We start from the raw sequence: 15,552 nt of genomic DNA, 5'->3' as shown, positions 1-15,552 counted from the left end.
GTTCTGCTCAGTGACGTGCGAACCTTTCTCATGTATATTACAATTTTACTCGTCATAATAACATTCTTGGTTAAAATTCTTTGCATTTTAACTTCCGGCCACGGTATGCATTGGGCTGGCATCATAAAAGATAACACTGAACGAGCATACACCTTGACAATCTCAACAATTGTACTTGCTTTGTAGCAAATGCTTTCTCGAAATATCCAACTATCCGTCTGTGGATCTTTAGTGACTCTCTGCTGTGAGCTTGACCCGTAATCGTACATCAAGAACTAAATACACAACATGTAAGTGGTCAGCGAAAGCTGCTTATTCAACCAATCGATGAAATAGATATTAAGAATACATCGTTATCTAATGCAATATATCTAGCATGAGTACGGCACCCATCTTGATTTGATACGTTTATTGTATCATAAAAGCCAAATCCGTGGGATCGGGGTATTGGATAACTTGGCCAAGCGACGGTGCGATTGGGTGTTGGCTACTGTGTAACTAGTTAATTTGCTGATATCGGTAGTAAGTATGGAAACTCGTTTTACACGCTGCTCAATATCAACATCAATATTGTGATACGCCGTAAACATTGTCCGGTGTGGCCTAGCTAGAACCTTGAGGCGTAAGCTTATATTACATTGCAGTTCCTCGTCGAAGTTGTTGGCAAAGCGACGGAAGATATTGATTTTATGGGATTATTATATCATTTGATTGTTTCAGTTGATACACATGGTGACGTTAAAGTCAGCATGTATTGCAGCATTTTTGTGTCCTAATATGGCCTGGATTTCGCACCATCCCTAGCGTGCATAATATTTCGCACCCCGGTATCAGGGCGACCACTAGATTAATCTCTGAACGTTATTTATGGCCTGGCGTATAACTCTCATTGATTATCCCGATTTAATTACCATTGCTTTCGCTGATTCGCATGATAGGCCTGCCTCTTGTTATGTTGTTCTCCATTGTGCCATACGCTGGCGTGTTAACTTTATCCTAAATGTATCTTAACGCGGACCTAGCAGAGCGCTCGCCGATTACAGGACACGCTATAATCTATTAATGTATTAGATGCGTATTTTAGTAGGTTTTTGATTTCATGACTCAACTCAAATTTGAAGCTCCGTGAAGGCTTGCAGATTGGGGTTGGTGTTCGGCAGGTTAGCAAAGGTTAAGAACCATTGGCCGAAAGAGGCCAATTGGTAGATTTATTAATAGATTTATGCAACTGCTCGTGGTCTAGTTTGTTTTCCAAATGCCACACAAATGCGGCCATGTCTATAGTTCAATGTTACATTGATTTTTAACTTCGTATGAGAGTACAGCCGGACCAATATATGATTATGGTAGTTCGCAAAAGAGTTTATAGACCTATCAAATCGGCAGGCAGTGTTATTTTTGGCATATGCCAAACAAAACACCAAATATAGCTTAATATTCGCAATTTTCAGATTTTATTTTTACAGTTGTGCCATCGCCAGGAATTCATGTTTGTATACTCGAATTAACGATGTAAAACGATGTTTAGTTTAATCTTACATATAACACGTCACAAGTCACAAAACGTGCAGCATCCACTTTGTGCCATCAAACAGCGAGAGTAAAAACCGAATTGACAACGGTGTTGGAAAGTCAATTCATCCCATACAAAGCCGACCGGTTGCTAGTGCAATATCTATTCCGATTAGTCGATTCGACATGCATGCATAATTGCCTGCATTCACACAGATCACAATACCATTTATGATTACAAATCATAATCGTTGCTGACACGTTTCAAACACAGGCTCTCACTCTCCATCCAATGGTTAGAAATCGAGTGGCTCACGACTGGCTTCAACATTCAATATAATATGAAAAAAATCTCCAATGAGCAAACAAAAACGGGACACAGTCTAGCAGTTATTGCACCAAATACTGACATTTCCACAAACAAGTTGAAAGTAAATGGAATTCGCGCTTGTCGGCTATACATGAGGTAGTAATATGCACGACCGGTGACAACAGGAAAATGCCTAGTCATTGAACTACATGTAGGGTTGCATTTAAAACAAAAATCAATTGAAAACAAAAATGTTTTAAACAATGCCCTTGTCAAAAAAAACCATGTTCTTTATTGCTTTCTTTGTTTTTTTTTTGTAAGACATAACGTCACGAATTTTCAATTGTGACGTCATAGTGGATTGAGATTGGCAATTGAAAATATAGCGTGCAGCTCCTTTCACGAAATATCTACGTACTATAGCTGTTGAACCGACTATTTTGAGGGTTCCAACCATACCATATCGTATACGTAGGTTATATCGACTGGTATAATTGTCTGTAGGCTCATACAACATGTTTTCTGGAAAGTATTTACAAAATTGTGACATGATATTACAACTTTAGGAAAAAACTTTTTTTTCAAATAGGCGTTTGTTTAAAACATGGCCTTTGTTTGAAAGATGTTTTATTCAATGTGTTTTAAACAACCATTTGTTTTTAATGCAACCCTAGCGATATTCCTAATTGCTGGATATCACTTACTACCCAGGTTGATCGATACACATTACATCGAAATTCCAGATTTCCTTGCTTGACTTTTTGAATCGACTCTAAGAGTTTCACTCGCATTATATAGATCCTTGGATGGTAGACTGCGGCCTTACGAAGGGTTCACGGACCCCAATCTAGGAGTTTAGCGTTACACACTTGTTTTGTTGCTGCATGTAGACACATTTCAATACGTATCGACTTTTAAAGAGCTTCTTGGAGGTACAGAACTTCAATATACAATTGAATAGTGTATTCATATTGAAATGAACTCGAATATATTCGGCTGACACTCGTCAGGGGTAATTGGTAATAGTCAACAACTAGAAGAGAATTGGGAAGAACATTGCATATCAACAATCGTAACTCGGAAATATGTCAAATGGGACAACGCAATCAATCCTTCGCAGAACTGATTTAACTCGGCGGCTAGTATGACTGACTTTGAGATACGAAGGTTGATATGCAATGTTATTTCCAATTCTCTACTACTTGCTGATGATTACCCCTGACGAGTGCCAGCCGAAAATATTTCGGTTCGTTTCAGTATGAAATACTATCCAATTATTGACTTTTCTACCTAAATCTTTCACAAAAATATCTATTTTCAAACAGCCTTTGTTTCTGGCGTTTTAATTTGTTTGAAAGTTTTGGCATTTGGTTTTTGAAATGCCAAAAAACACGACCTGACTATTTCCAATGAACACTGAACATGCAGGGTTGGCATAACTACCAGGTTATTCTTCTGTTGCATGTCGAGATTCCAACATATTTAACGCGTCGACGTGACCTAAGCAATGTTCCCTCTAATTTTTCACAAGTCTGCGGGCACGCATCAGCTCACAGCGCGGTCTCTTGGGAAACATGTAATCGGCTTTTTGTGCGCGCCACACATTTTCTGAGCACGCAGACTTTGTCATCAGAGCATGCGCGCAGCTTAGAGGGTACATTCCACCAAATTCTACATGACTTAAACGAGTTTGACTTGAACTGAAATTGGTCCCGAGTATATCCCGTGTTTACTGCCTGCGCACCCTCTCAACCTCAACTTTCCTCATGAATCCCAAGTATATATTGCAGCACAGAATGCATTCACAAAATATTTTGATCAGCTATGATCAGGCCTGTTTATTTTTGGATGTTGGGTTTCATTTTTGGAGATTCTCCAAAAATAAGATTTGAAAACATCCAAAAATAAGCTTTTTTTTTATGATGTTTTTTCAAGTTTTTTCGTGGAATAAACGAGTCAGAGCAGTGTAAATACTTCTGAAACAACCTGGAAACTCATAAAAACACACACACACACACACACATAAACAACATGTGTGTGAGGGAGGGGGTCTCCGAAACGCTAAAAGTACTTCCACTCGCTAGACGGATCAGAGGCATGGCGACAAGGGTTGAAGAAGAGGCACGGTTGAAATCGTGCCAGTGTCGTGCGGGCTGCACCATTGGACCTTGTATCGCAGGCCGTATACCGCCACCTCTATACAACAATTACTTTGTCCACACGATCATGGGACTGAATGGCTACCTCAGACGGCAACAGAACTTGATCCAGGAGATGAAAAGTACGTGCCCCAAGTTGACAGCAGTTATGGTTGTCAATGAAGAAGGTGACGGCTTGGTTGACTGGACACCGCACCACACTCCTCGAGGTTATGAATGGGATAGGTCCGGCCTGTGCACCTTTGCCGCAGTGGGGGATCCAAGTGATCACCGTCGATCGCATGGTCAAAGAGCTGGAGAGCTGAGCACCACCGTCACGAAGCTTCAGGGACTTGGCCTTCTGATTGTGGAGCAACATGAGGAGCTCCATCGCCTGGTCGAACGCCTTCGAGCTCTGTTCCCAGCTAAGGACTGGGATAATGTCAGGGGGTGCTGGGCTGTCAAATTCCCTGAGGCACCCAGCTTCGTGGATGATCAGGGGTTTGCAGTCCTCGGTCTTATCGGGAACATCGATGAATAGGAGAAGCAGCCGGTTCGAGGTTCGAGGTTCAGCAGTTTGGGGCAGCCGGGAACGTCATTGCAGGGCTCATCGACGTAATAAAGAAAATATAAGTTGCCGACAATGAAAGGGACCCGCTCTGTCTACCACACCAACTGGTGCAACTTCACGGGCACTAAGTGAGAGGACACGACAAACACGACTTCCTCTTTTAGATTCTAATAATATAAACAACAGTGATACATATATATATAGACTACTTTATTTACAGCTCAGTGAATTGATCGACAAACACCAGGGTCGGCTGTCGAACAATTGGAGGAGATACATGATATGGAAGATCAATTCCAATCCATGTCTCTCTGATACAAAATGGACGTCACTTTCGGACTCATTATTTACGTGCGCTTGTCAGGAGCAAATGGCTTGGAAGATTGAAGAGAGTTTGAAGCCATCCGGCGGTTCTTTAGACCCATATAGGCCCGATATTTCCCACAACTGCGATGGTCGAAGCCGATTTCTCGAAAATCTAGTGGGAGAATGGTCTCGGCCGTGCGTCGCTCACTGATTTTTCTTTGGAGGGCATTTTCCAGGCCAAAGACTTTATGACGAAAGTATTGGAAAGTTAGATCAAGATCAGAGATATTGTCGATGTGTTGGAGGACATGAAAACATGATAATAACATACTTTCGGTGACATTTTCTAGTAGTATTAGGGCTAAAAACACCTTCATTTCTTATTTTTGGAGATTCTCCAAAAATAACATTTGAAAACATCCAAAACTAAGCTATTTTTGTTATTTTTGGAGAAATCCGAAAATAAACAGGCCTGGCTATGATTTATTATTATTTTCAACGACTGTTTCTCATGATGCGGTTTTGCAACAAAGAGAGAGAGCAGAAATTCGAAATTCGTCGGGTCTTGTCGAACTCTGTAATGCGAATAGACAGAAAACATAAATTATACCTGATCTTAACCTAGAAACGTTCTTATGCTTACCTTTAAGTCTAGCATGTCGAACGCAATTGGATTCTGTTGCTTTGTTGAAGGCGGGAGCTTGTGCATTCTGTCAGGTGGAAATCGTCACGAGGTAAATGGTTTATCATTTTGATACAGAAGAAAAGAGAAGTCCGATAATTTGTACATTAGACTTGTCACGAATGTAATGGCGACCAACAACAGGAAAAGATCAGATGTGCGACAGCACTGATTTTCTCGATGACAAATCGCCTTCGCCTTCAATGTCGTCGGCTGAAGCCAGTGGACGGAACCGGTAATTCGCGATAGAAATCGCCGCGTCAGCTCCGTCAAGTTGCATATAGATTCGACAGTACTCGACTCATACATATAGTTAAGTAGCAATGTCAGTAACGACAAAAGCTGATATTTCGCTTCAAGATTGCGATACCGCCATGAGAAAGATTCTGATCCAAGACGACAGTGAATCAGATGTGCGGGCCTACTTACTGGAGTTGGTTCATCTAAAGCTGAACTTTTTCTTAGGTTGTTGTGGCGCGGGGCAAACTGGTCTTTGGACCCTGATACATTCATATGATCCCGGGATGTAGATACACTTATTGCTGTTCGCGGAGACGCAACTCACGACTGGTGGTGGAGTGTGACACGGCCTACACACAAAAAAATCTGGTAGATTTACAAAGAAATTTCTGTAAATTTTACAACGAATTACCGGTCGCAGCTAATAGCAGCGTGTAGTTTGTCATTTTACATTTTGATATGTAATATTACATTAATTTAGCTGCTAAGTCAAGTTACCAGAATTTCTTCGCAAGGTTACTGACAGTTACTCGCTACGGCATTTTACCAAGCTATTGGCAAAATTGATTAGCTTCCAAGCCCCAGCAACCAGTGGATACGTGGAAGTGCATGTCACTGTGATATCATTCTCGTTGCGATTTGACCTGATTCAACCTCGTTCGCGAGACAGGATTAGGTCACACGGAACTGATTGACCCTAGTACCAATTTCGGTATAGTGCATAGTTGGGTGCAAGAAGCAGCTGACAATGTAGTTACACCATATAAATTATATTATAAGGCTATGGCTACACGGTCGGTCTCGGCGTTTAGATTTGTTGTAACAGATAGGGCTAATGAGTTACAAAAATCAGTTTAGGATATATAAAATTATTCCTGAAACTAGAAATATCAGCACATCAGCAGGCTCAGTTGACCATTTCTTAATGGCGGACACGGCGACCTATAATAGGTTACCTTATGTTGCGCGTTGCAGGTTATTCTGAGATTCGTAGTAAACAACCAACAGTCAACTGTGACATCACAAATAGCGTCCGGTTAGGTAAGTAAGTAGGGAACCACACGTGGAGCAATAAATATCAATATATACGAAATTAGATGCAAAAGAAAGGGACTATAGGTGTTGATAGATGTTTCTGTTTGAAAAACCAACCTGGATTGAACATTATAACGTGGACAGTAAATATTATTGGTGGCATATGTGAGCGGATGAATATCACTTATTTCAAAGTCGTCTGCGTGTCGAGCCGAGTAGCCGACTGGTCGGCCATTAATATTGAGCTTTGGGCATGCAAAGGCTGACGGTGCGAAGCTTGTGACTTGTGATTGAAGAAAGTAGAGACTTTCGTTGAAGATTGTCAGGACTGATGAATGGGATGCACATCGTAAAAGGTACAGTAGCCTACTGTATAGTATTAGTTACCGTGAATATCTACGACTGTGCACACCACCCGGATGACTTTGGTTTCAAGATTTAAATATTTCAGTCGCCCCATTCTCAGTTCTATTTTGGGATATTAGTCGACTTGTGTAATGGCCTGCGACACCACATACTCTGCCGCCGAGTAGTTGAAACTGTTAGCTTGTTATTGACATTTATCGGGTCATAGCTTAGATATGTTTTCATCCACTGCTCGATATGTTTGGCTCACATGCCGCATTAAATGAGGCACCTTTTCTTTCAACACATTGATCATTTAAGTCATGAATCTCTGCTATATCATGTTAAATGAGGAGTCGTCAACTCACAATGTTCCAGTACCGGTACCTCAAAACTTGTTATATTTTTGTTAGCCTATTTTTCTTAGTCTTTATAAGTCATGTCTAGGTTAGCAACTTGGCTTAGTATAGCGACTTACGCATGAATTATTTTTAGTGGAACTGCAAGATACCAGTCACACAGAAGGAATGAAGACGAGAAAAAGAAAGAATTGGAAGTTTATCCGGCGTTGGAATTAATTCATCTTTTCTTGGGACCACTCGTGCTATATTTGCATGCCTCCTAAACAAGAATTATACCTCCAGCAGCAATACTTTTTCATCGTGAATCATGAATGAATATACAGTTGTCCTAATGTCGTCTTGAGGGCGTGAAGAAACTTTTGCGGTATTTTGGCATCGCGTTGCTTTGGGATAGGTATGGATGTAGGCTGAGACGTGAATTTACAAGCTGGCATGTAATCTGATTTACAAGGACAGCATGTAGGGTTGTAGGTAGGTAGGTAGGTAGGTAGGTAGGTAGGTAGGTGAGGCGGTAAAATTACAGTCTCGGTGGTAAATGTACACAGAAGAGAATGTAGATTGAATATACCAGAGGTGACTGTAACATTACAGTCTGGCATGTAAAGTTAGATTACCGGACGGTTGTAAGTTGAATTTACATTGAGTGACGGTAATGTTATATTACTGCCAAGTGGCTGGCCACCCTGCTTCCAGACATTTCGCGGTAAATCGAGGTAAATTTTTTATTGTGTGTACACACAAAAAAATCTGGTAGATTTACAAAGAAATTTCTGTAAATTTTACAACGAATTACCGGTCGCAGCTAATAGCAGCGTGTAGTTTGTCATTTTACATTTTGATATGTAATATTACATTAATTTAGCTGCTAAGTCAAGTTACCAGAATTTCTTCGCAAGGTTACTGACAGTTACTCGCTACGGCATTTTACCAAGCTATTGGCAAAATTGATTAGCTTCCAAGCCCCAGCAACCAGTGGATACGTGGAAGTGCATGTCACTGTGATATCATTCTCGTTGCGATTTGACCTGATTCAACCTCGTTCGCGAGACAGGATTAGGTCACACGGAACTGATTGACCCTAGTACCAATTTCGGTATAGTGCATAGTTGGGTGCAAGAAGCAGCTGACAATGTAGTTACACCATATAAATTATATTATAAGGCTATGGCTACACGGTCGGTCTCGGCGTTTAGATTTGTTGTAACAGATAGGGCTAATGAGTTACAAAAATCAGTTTAGGATATATAAAATTATTCCTGAAACTAGAAATATCAGCACATCAGCAGGCTCAGTTGACCATTTCTTAATGGCGGACACGGCGACCTATAATAGGTTACCTTATGTTGCGCGTTGCAGGTTATTCTGAGATTCGTAGTAAACAACCAACAGTCAACTGTGACATCACAAATAGCGTCCGGTTAGGTAAGTAAGTAGGGAACCACACGTGGAGCAATAAATATCAATATATACGAAATTAGATGCAAAAGAAAGGGACTATAGGTGTTGATAGATGTTTCTGTTTGAAAAACCAACCTGGATTGAACATTATAACGTGGACAGTAAATATTATTGGTGGCATATGTGAGCGGATGAATATCACTTATTTCAAAGTCGTCTGCGTGTCGAGCCGAGTAGCCGACTGGTCGGCCATTAATATTGAGCTTTGGGCATGCAAAGGCTGACGGTGCGAAGCTTGTGACTTGTGATTGAAGAAAGTAGAGACTTTCGTTGAAGATTGTCAGGACTGATGAATGGGATGCACATCGTAAAAGGTACAGTAGCCTACTGTATAGTATTAGTTACCGTGAATATCTACGACTGTGCACACCACCCGGATGACTTTGGTTTCAAGATTTAAATATTTCAGTCGCCCCATTCTCAGTTCTATTTTGGGATATTAGTCGACTTGTGTAATGGCCTGCGACACCACATACTCTGCCGCCGAGTAGTTGAAACTGTTAGCTTGTTATTGACATTTATCGGGTCATAGCTTAGATATGTTTTCATCCACTGCTCGATATGTTTGGCTCACATGCCGCATTAAATGAGGCACCTTTTCTTTCAACACATTGATCATTTAAGTCATGAATCTCTGCTATATCATGTTAAATGAGGAGTCGTCAACTCACAATGTTCCAGTACCGGTACCTCAAAACTTGTTATATTTTTGTTAGCCTATTTTTCTTAGTCTTTATAAGTCATGTCTAGGTTAGCAACTTGGCTTAGTATAGCGACTTACGCATGAATTATTTTTAGTGGAACTGCAAGATACCAGTCACACAGAAGGAATGAAGACGAGAAAAAGAAAGAATTGGAAGTTTATCCGGCGTTGGAATTAATTCATCTTTTCTTGGGACCACTCGTGCTATATTTGCATGCCTCCTAAACAAGAATTATACCTCCAGCAGCAATACTTTTTCATCGTGAATCATGAATGAATATACAGTTGTCCTAATGTCGTCTTGAGGGCGTGAAGAAACTTTTGCGGTATTTTGGCATCGCGTTGCTTTGGGATAGGTATGGATGTAGGCTGAGACGTGAATTTACAAGCTGGCATGTAATCTGATTTACAAGGACAGCATGTAGGGTTGTAGGTAGGTAGGTAGGTAGGTAGGTAGGTAGGTGAGGCGGTAAAATTACAGTCTCGGTGGTAAATGTACACAGAAGAGAATGTAGATTGAATATACCAGAGGTGACTGTAACATTACAGTCTGGCATGTAAAGTTAGATTACCGGACGGTTGTAAGTTGAATTTACATTGAGTGACGGTAATGTTATATTACTGCCAAGTGGCTGGCCACCCTGCTTCCAGACATTTCGCGGTAAATCGAGGTAAATTTTTTATTGTGTGTACACACAAAAAAATCTGGTAGATTTACAAAGAAATTTCTGTAAATTTTACAACGAATTACCGGTCGCAGCTAATAGCAGCGTGTAGTTTGTCATTTTACATTTTGATATGTAATATTACATTAATTTAGCTGCTAAGTCAAGTTACCAGAATTTCTTCGCAAGGTTACTGACAGTTACTCGCTACGGCATTTTACCAAGCTATTGGCAAAATTGATTAGCTTCCAAGCCCCAGCAACCAGTGGATACGTGGAAGTGCATGTCACTGTGATATCATTCTCGTTGCGATTTGACCTGATTCAACCTCGTTCGCGAGACAGGATTAGGTCACACGGAACTGATTGACCCTAGTACCAATTTCGGTATAGTGCATAGTTGGGTGCAAGAAGCAGCTGACAATGTAGTTACACCATATAAATTATATTATAAGGCTATGGCTACACGGTCGGTCTCGGCGTTTAGATTTGTTGTAACAGATAGGGCTAATGAGTTACAAAAATCAGTTTAGGATATATAAAATTATTCCTGAAACTAGAAATATCAGCACATCAGCAGGCTCAGTTGACCATTTCTTAATGGCGGACACGGCGACCTATAATAGGTTACCTTATGTTGCGCGTTGCAGGTTATTCTGAGATTCGTAGTAAACAACCAACAGTCAACTGTGACATCACAAATAGCGTCCGGTTAGGTAAGTAAGTAGGGAACCACACGTGGAGCAATAAATATCAATATATACGAAATTAGATGCAAAAGAAAGGGACTATAGGTGTTGATAGATGTTTCTGTTTGAAAAACCAACCTGGATTGAACATTATAACGTGGACAGTAAATATTATTGGTGGCATATGTGAGCGGATGAATATCACTTATTTCAAAGTCGTCTGCGTGTCGAGCCGAGTAGCCGACTGGTCGGCCATTAATATTGAGCTTTGGGCATGCAAAGGCTGACGGTGCGAAGCTTGTGACTTGTGATTGAAGAAAGTAGAGACTTTCGTTGAAGATTGTCAGGACTGATGAATGGGATGCACATCGTAAAAGGTACAGTAGCCTACTGTATAGTATTAGTTACCGTGAATATCTACGACTGTGCACACCACCCGGATGACTTTGGTTTCAAGATTTAAATATTTCAGTCGCCCCATTCTCAGTTCTATTTTGGGATATTAGTCGACTTGTGTAATGGCCTGCGACACCACATACTCTGCCGCCGAGTAGTTGAAACTGTTAGCTTGTTATTGACATTTATCGGGTCATAGCTTAGATATGTTTTCATCCACTGCTCGATATGTTTGGCTCACATGCCGCATTAAATGAGGCACCTTTTCTTTCAACACATTGATCATTTAAGTCATGAATCTCTGCTATATCATGTTAAATGAGGAGTCGTCAACTCACAATGTTCCAGTACCGGTACCTCAAAACTTGTTATATTTTTGTTAGCCTATTTTTCTTAGTCTTTATAAGTCATGTCTAGGTTAGCAACTTGGCTTAGTATAGCGACTTACGCATGAATTATTTTTAGTGGAACTGCAAGATACCAGTCACACAGAAGGAATGAAGACGAGAAAAAGAAAGAATTGGAAGTTTATCCGGCGTTGGAATTAATTCATCTTTTCTTGGGACCACTCGTGCTATATTTGCATGCCTCCTAAACAAGAATTATACCTCCAGCAGCAATACTTTTTCATCGTGAATCATGAATGAATATACAGTTGTCCTAATGTCGTCTTGAGGGCGTGAAGAAACTTTTGCGGTATTTTGGCATCGCGTTGCTTTGGGATAGGTATGGATGTAGGCTGAGACGTGAATTTACAAGCTGGCATGTAATCTGATTTACAAGGACAGCATGTAGGGTTGTAGGTAGGTAGGTAGGTAGGTGAGGCGGTAAAATTACAGTCTCGGTGGTAAATGTACACAGAAGAGAATGTAGATTGAATATACCAGAGGTGACTGTAACATTACAGTCTGGCATGTAAAGTTAGATTACCGGACGGTTGTAAGTTGAATTTACATTGAGTGACGGTAATGTTATATTACTGCCAAGTGGCTGGCCACCCTGCTTCCAGACATTTCGCGGTAAATCGAGGTAAATTTTTTATTGTGTGTACAAGAACGGACTGGTACAGCAACGGCGCAGGCTGCCACATTACTTGTCGGGATAGAGAAGCTTCGAGCTGAAAGAATGTAGAAAACAAAATGACCATACATACAACATTACTGACGTACCTTCCCTACGAATTCCACAAAAACATGCGGAATTTCATCTTACCTGGTAGGTTCAAGCCTAAGCTGTAGAAGCAGCTGGCTGAAGCCATACCGAGCATAGCGAGCATCAATATAAAACGCATACTTCTTCGTTGCTTAATATCCGGGAGGATGAATGTTTAACTGCTGAAATCGACAGTTCAAGTGATTAGATGTTACCAACCCGCTGCTTTTATGCGAAACTATTGTCGAGCAAGATAGAATCTCTCTAGTAGGAGAGGATATAGCTTCCACGTGAATGACCATGAAAGAGAGAGAACGGCCTCTTTACTAAAGCCCATGAATAAAAATTCCTCCTGTGTGTTATTGAAAGATGAAATAGTCGAGAGTTAGTAAAATGTTTGGTCGCGACAGCAAGAAGGTATGTTCGTATTGATGATATAACTCACTATAGATATGTTGGTTTTTGTGGTATGGGGAAGGAGGCTGGGAACGACTCTCATATTACGATATGAGCAATGAAATTCCCTCTCGGATTTCAAAATCTTCCTATCATGCAATATTGGAAGACTCGTGTTTCACGGAGTCAGAATAAAATCGCACTAGGATTAGGACGTTGGGATATTTAGCAGAGACTTATCAAACACCATGGCCAGACTTGGAAATCTACATAATCTAATTCTAATTTAATTTTTAAATTGTTTCGTCGCTCCAATTCAGTAAGAGTAATTTTATTCTAATTTGAAAAGAAAAACTGACATGCTGTACTTCGAGTTGGAATATAATTTGTGAAAATAACTTTGTAATTCTCATGTAATTTGGAAAAGCTGAAATTTTATGAGTTGTACAACTTTGATCGTGATATATAATAACTGTCTAGTACAGGGGTTCTCAACCTGGGGGGCGCCCCCCTCCCCTGGGGGGCGTGGGAGGCTCTCAGGGGGGAGCGAGAAATTTTTGTCAATTTTGTCAATGTCTGTATCAGACTTGGACAACTAGATAATTCTAGTTGTCTAATTTCACTAAATTAGAGCGAAATGCCAGTAATCTAATTCTAATCTAATTTGTGAAATGTTTCCATGCTCTAATTCTAATTCTAATCTAATTTGCGAAATGTTATTATGCTCTAATTCTAATTATGATCTAATTTGTGAAATGACCCTATGCTCTAATTTTATTTCTAATCTCCTTTATTGTTTTCCTGAAAATGCCTCTTTATCCGAGGCATTCTGCAACGAGTTAACAAAAATACCCCTCTCGCGTAGGGAAATCCAGCGACAAGCCGCCATCGCCTTACTTAGACAGTGCAAGTGCAGTCATAGAAGTTATTGTGACGAATAACAGCCTGCTAACATAGTAGCTTGTAGTCTGCGAACAACATTCTAGTTTTTAAAACTTACGTTAGTACAACGTCGTTCTGAATGACATAGGCGGTGCTCATGGTTACCACAAAAGAAGTAATATTTTATTAAAGTAGTACAATACAACAAGAAATATCATGATCATAAACGACATTTTATTTTGAACTATATGAGCTGTGCACGATACCCGACAACACTTTCGATGTTGGGGCTATCCTAGCGAGACATCTTACTGGCTGAAAGACTATCTCATTCATAAAGATTGATCTTGTGGGGAAGTCCTATACCGTTTTCTAATCGTCTCTGTCTTGGCAGTGTCTGGGCCAGCCATTGCACGTCAGGGCAATATGCTTAGTGATACACAGCAGAAACCGACTTGCCAGTAGGGGTAGGCCTACATGAAGTGAACACTGTATAGACTGATATTGTTTCTATCAAAACTTAAACCCAACATGACGAGAATGATGATATTGATCCACCAGCTTCATCCGTCTCATTATTAGCTGTTTTAAATGCAGATCAAGTTTCGTTTGTGATAAGGCGTGATGAGGGGGGTGTCGGGGGTGATGGCACTTTATTCGTTGTCCAGGGGGGCGGTAGCTCAAAAAAGTTTGGGAGACACTGCCCCGAAACAAGCCAAAAAACACACCCAAACGCCTAGGTCTGCAAACTTGACCCAAGGCGTTGCAGAAACACTCACTCTTTGCGACTTTAACAGAATCAACAGCCTGAATAAGGTGACCCAGTTAATATGTGAATATTGGCGTTCTCGCCTGGGAGTTCGTGAAATGGGAAACTATCTCAACTTTAAACTATAGAATTTATAAAGCGATCTATTCATTTATATATTGTTCGGACGCGTTCGTGCTTGATAGGGGTAGCTGAACTTCTTACTTGCAAGCCATTGTATCATAGATAACAGTGAGATGCAGGGGTGGGCGAACTACGGCCCGTAACAACATTTTGTGTGGCCCGCGAAGGCATTGAGCGACGTAATAAAAATATTATTAAATATTTTATTGTTGGCGAAATAGCCCGTCCCTGATGCCAACGTATTTTGAAACGTTTCGATTGCTAAACATCAGAGAATATCAAAACAAAAATGACTTAGTTCGGGTCACAACATCAGTAGAAATCCAACTTCCACGGCTGTACTTGAAAAAACGGTTGATTTTATGGAATTATCATAGCATTTGTTTGTTCCAATTGATACGTTAGGTAATGCTTATAAAGTTGGCCTGTACTTCAGCACTGAGATATAACGTGACCTGAGTCGTCGTATATTGTACATAAATATATGACTTTAGGGAAATGTAGCGTTAGAATTAGCAATATGGCGTCATATATAATTCACAGGTTCGTGAACACCCGTATGTCTATTTGTGGCCAGTTTACAAGTTTTCCACCTGCAAACTGCGTACCATCCCCGCGCCAACATGGTGCAATATGTCAGAGCCAATATTTACTAACCCGAACTCGTATATACGACGTAACTCGAACAGCAGGTTTCAATATTCTCACGGTTCGTGCTTGTCTACACGACTAAACGCGGCCTATATAATTTACAGGCACCTCCACATAACATATGCCATTCCGCCGTTCGAGGCCGCATTCGTCTCTGTGCCGACGACG

General features: G+C 40.6%; 4 long non-coding RNA genes across 4 annotated transcripts; 3 read left to right on the top strand and 1 right to left on the bottom strand.

The window, feature by feature from the left end:
• Positions 1 to 5,318: 5,318 nt before the first annotated feature.
• On the bottom strand, positions 5,319 to 6,140 carry LOC145440573 (uncharacterized). Its single transcript, XR_013915560.1, has 3 exons — positions 5,949 to 6,140; positions 5,481 to 5,547; positions 5,319 to 5,412 (listed from the first exon to the last, which is right to left on the bottom strand). It is a non-coding gene; the product is annotated as an uncharacterized LOC145440573 (long non-coding RNA).
• A 490-nt stretch (positions 6,141 to 6,630) lies between these two features.
• On the top strand, positions 6,631 to 7,857 carry LOC145440576 (uncharacterized). The gene is made up of 2 exons (XR_013915563.1): positions 6,631 to 7,150; positions 7,635 to 7,857. It is a non-coding gene; the product is annotated as an uncharacterized LOC145440576 (long non-coding RNA).
• An 896-nt stretch (positions 7,858 to 8,753) lies between these two features.
• LOC145440574 (uncharacterized) lies at positions 8,754 to 9,980 on the top strand. Its single transcript, XR_013915561.1, has 2 exons — positions 8,754 to 9,273; positions 9,758 to 9,980. It is a non-coding gene; the product is annotated as an uncharacterized LOC145440574 (long non-coding RNA).
• An 892-nt stretch (positions 9,981 to 10,872) lies between these two features.
• LOC145440575 (uncharacterized) lies at positions 10,873 to 12,099 on the top strand. Its single transcript, XR_013915562.1, has 2 exons — positions 10,873 to 11,392; positions 11,877 to 12,099. It is a non-coding gene; the product is annotated as an uncharacterized LOC145440575 (long non-coding RNA).
• The last annotated feature ends 3,453 nt before the right edge of the window (positions 12,100 to 15,552 follow it).

Source organism: Botryllus schlosseri, chromosome 6, assembly GCF_051294905.1.
Source record: "Botryllus schlosseri isolate E-star chromosome 6, Bs_hap1, whole genome shotgun sequence".
NCBI lineage: Eukaryota > Metazoa > Chordata > Ascidiacea > Stolidobranchia > Styelidae > Botryllus > Botryllus schlosseri.
The sequence above is the reverse complement of the archived record's forward strand: the minus strand, read 5'-3'. Positions and strand labels throughout refer to the sequence as shown.